The sequence below is a fragment of the Vigna radiata genome, chromosome 10, assembly GCF_000741045.1.
Source record: "Vigna radiata var. radiata cultivar VC1973A chromosome 10, Vradiata_ver6, whole genome shotgun sequence".
In the NCBI taxonomy this organism is placed as follows: Eukaryota; Viridiplantae; Streptophyta; class Magnoliopsida; order Fabales; family Fabaceae; genus Vigna; species Vigna radiata.
The window spans coordinates 2,810,266-2,814,217 of NC_028360.1; positions in this window are offsets into that span (position 1 = coordinate 2,810,266).

Consider the following 3,952-nt stretch of genomic DNA (forward strand, 5'->3'; position numbering starts at 1 on the left):
ACCCCCAGCTTCCTATTCACGATCACCCTCAACCGTAACCCCACCTTCCTCTTCACANTTCACGATCACCCTCAACCGTAACCCCACCTTCCTCTTCACATTCACCCTTAACCATACCCTCAGCTTCCTCTTCACGATCACCCTCAACCAAACCCACACTTTCCTCTTCACATTCCCCCTGAACCATACCCCCACCTTCCTCTTCATGTTCACCCTCAAGCATACCCTCACCTTGCTCTTCAACTATATTTTGAGGAACATATTCTAACATATGAATTACTTCAAGTTCAGACACTTTATGAACAACAAATAGATGCACCTGCCCATTAAGCCTAGTTAAGGTTATCATTTGCATGGCTCCTACGTAATCCAACAAAGGCTCCAGCCTATTTTCTAAGACAGAACAACCACCTACAGAGTAGAACAACTCCTTAAACCCATCATAACCTAACCCTTTTACTACACTTACTACCAGGAAATAGCTCCAAACGTCTGGGTCAAATGAATAAGTTGTACTCTCACCTTCATAGATAAGTTTCCCTTCATTTACGAACTTTCCACCATGGTGGAAAACAACTTCAAAATTTTCTTCCATGACGTAAACCACAATACTTATATTTTAACCTATAAAGTAATAACAAAGGGACCACACCAAAAATGATTAACAATATAGGCAAACCAGAACCCAATGAAAAAGACATTTACACAACACTTTAATAATGGGGGACCACATGCCAACCGAAAACGAAACATTATACAACATGCAACATTATCGGACAAGCATAAAAGGAAAAAATCTTAAAAAACTTCAATGAAAAGCAAATTTACTAACCTTTCTCCACGAACACTTTCACTACGAACACTTTTGCCACTGTCTTCCACGTGCTTCACCGACAATACCTTCTCGATTCCCCCAAAAATAGCACCGATTGATCACTCAGAAATGTTAAAAAGAAACCAATTTACTCACCAATTATTCCAAATACCAACTATCTACCCAATTGTCCCCCAAAGTCCAACCATAAACCCAACCCTCGAGAAAACCCTATTCTCCCAATTATCCCCAATTATCACCCAGTTAGAGTTATTCTCCCCAATTATCCCCAGGTCAGACTTACCTAAACACTAATCACCTCTTTTTTTTTTTTTTAATTGAAACGTGCGTTTTGATATGAAGTAATCAATTTTAAATATAAAAATGATGAAAAGCCATGTAACATGACCAACGTCTGCCACGTCAAGAACACTTCATCTTGTCACCAACCCACGTTTCAATTTTTGTAACGCCGTCTAGCCAACTTAAGGGCAAGACCTCAATTGAGTTAAATTTGCACAGTTAAGGACCAAATCGAGACGTTTAGAAATAAAGGAACCAAATTGAGAGAACCCAGCAAAAATAGGGATGTCATAAATGATTTAACCAAACAAAAACCTATAGTTCTTCATAAAACACCACTCAACAAGAACAACTCACTTATAATGGTATGTTACTTTTAAAACTTTATTTCATGAGTTGACCTTACCAACCAAGAACCAAAGTTATAATCTAACATACTTTTAGAGTTTTAATTATTATAATTAGGTTAAAACCATTTAGGCGTCCCTATTTTCGTAAGGTATTCCCATTTTGGTCCCTTTCTTTTAAAACTTCCCAATTGGGTCCTTAAAAGTGCTAATTTCAAACAAATTAACCCTTATCGTTAAAATTGAGTAACGGTGTTAAATCTGTGCGAGGTGGATAGAGGACGTGTTCAACCATTAAATATCAGAGGAAACGTGGCAGAAAAGTAAGTGATATGTGGCGTTTAGTGCTGTGATTAATTGATAAATTGAAATTAAAAAGGGGATTAGGGTTACGTTTCCTCTTCAGCATTTTGATACCGCTCTTCCTCAAACACAGCTTGCAGACCACATCTTGAATCATCTTGTCTCCTGCTTCTGCTCCTTGATTTTCTCTGAACTCCAGAGTCTTCATTAGAGGCATCGTAGTAACGTGGCGGTCGTGATCTTGAGTGCCTTCTCCTCGTAGATCTTGGTTTTGGCATAGGGACTTCTTCAACATCTTGTCGAAATGATATTTCTTTTTCACGATTCTGTTTGCTCAGTCTCTCGTGTGTATTGCCCTGCCAATCCTGGTCAGAACTATTCAAACCTATTTGAACCGTCTCCGTCACAGTGGTATCAAGCTTCTCGTGTGCTGAATGATATGTAGAGAGGCCACCACTGTCGGTAATTGAGGATGCTCCACGTGTGATACTCTGCTGCTTAGAATTAGGTTGTTTAACGTATGATGGTGGAATGACATTACTGTAGTAGGACTTCAGTGTAGGTGTTTCATCCCTTCGAACATTTCTCTCGGATTTATCAGTTACAGTTGGGCCAACATGATTAACAGAGAATGGCTCCTTTTTAATTGATAACTAACTTACCTTCCAGCAAATTCGAGAGAAACCAGTTCACGGACACCTACAACCAAGTCGTGATTGAAGTCGAAACAGGGAATGCCCAAGCTCCACAACCCAAATCAAATATGGATCGTCTCCACTAACGAATGTTAATGAACTTGCGATGCACTCCTCTCAGATTCCTCTCACAGTTCTAATGTAATTCAATCCCAATTTCTTTTTGATTTAATAGAACCCTAATTCCCTTTTTTATTTCCCTCAACCCTAATTCCCTTTTTTAATTAATGTAACCCTAATCCCCTTTTTAATTTCAATTTATCAATTAATCATAGCACTGAACGCCACGTATCACTCACTTTTCTGTCACGTTTCCTCTGATATTTAATGGTTGAACACGTTCTCTATCCACCTTTGCACAGATTTAACACCGTTACTCAATTTTAACGGTAGGGGTTAATTTGTTTGAAATTAGCACTTTTACACTGTGTTCACTTGAGGTTACTTTCCTGTAGTAGAGTGTTAGAGGGCGAGGAATGGAGCATAAATTCGTGTTTACTTGAAGGCATTAGCGAGCGAGGAATTGCAGGTATTAGCGAGATTCAGCTATTGTAGCATCACTCGCATAAGTGCGACGATTTGAAGGCATCAACCATGATTTCCCAAAAATGCCCTTTTCCATTTCAATTAATACCCATATGCCCATATAGTATAAAATATAACAAATACAAGTCTGGTTGCACTGCAGAGTTACTTTCACTGTGAACTACTGTGAACTCACGAGCTACTGCAATTTTTGACCTGCACTGTGACGACGAACAGTGAAGATTCCTGAACGTTGCTTCATTCAGCCATGGCACAGTGTAGATTTGTCCTTCACAGCCAGCTTTGCACACAGAAAAGATACGTTTCTGCACCATTGACAATACAATTCACTGAGAAATTGCCAAGCTTTTTGACCGAAGATGTATTAATATGGTGTGTCGTTGGTATCTGGTTGCTGTGTTCGTTCATTGAGAAGAAGAAGAACTTATGTGTTGTGTGCATGCGTTGAGTGCAGAAGAGAAGAAGGAAGAGAGAGCTCGGTGGAATAGGTGTGAAGAAGAGAAAGGTGAGCTGAGGTATGTTTCTGTGATATTTACAGGGGGTGGTAAACCAAGAAGCTGAGTTTGGTGGATGATGAAGAAAGGTTACGCTGAAGAAGAAGAACATGGCGGTGTATCCGGTTACAGTTGAAGAAGAATGCGTATTGGGTAACTTGAAGCCGGCGGTGATGCATTTGGACGTTTGCATGGTTGTCGGCGTTGGGATGGTTGCAGGGGTCGTCGTTAGGGCGCCAAATCGACGACGACGGAGTTGCAGTGGTGGCGGTGGAGGAACTGCATGAGGATGAAGCCACCAGAGTTGCAGCGGTGGCGGTGGAGGAACTGCAGGAGGACGAAGCCACTAGATACGCTTTGTTCTTCACTACAAAGGGACGTTGTATCTTGTTCTTGTTCTTGTTCTTGTTCTTGTTCTTGTTCTTGTTCTTGTTCTTGTTCTTGTTCTTG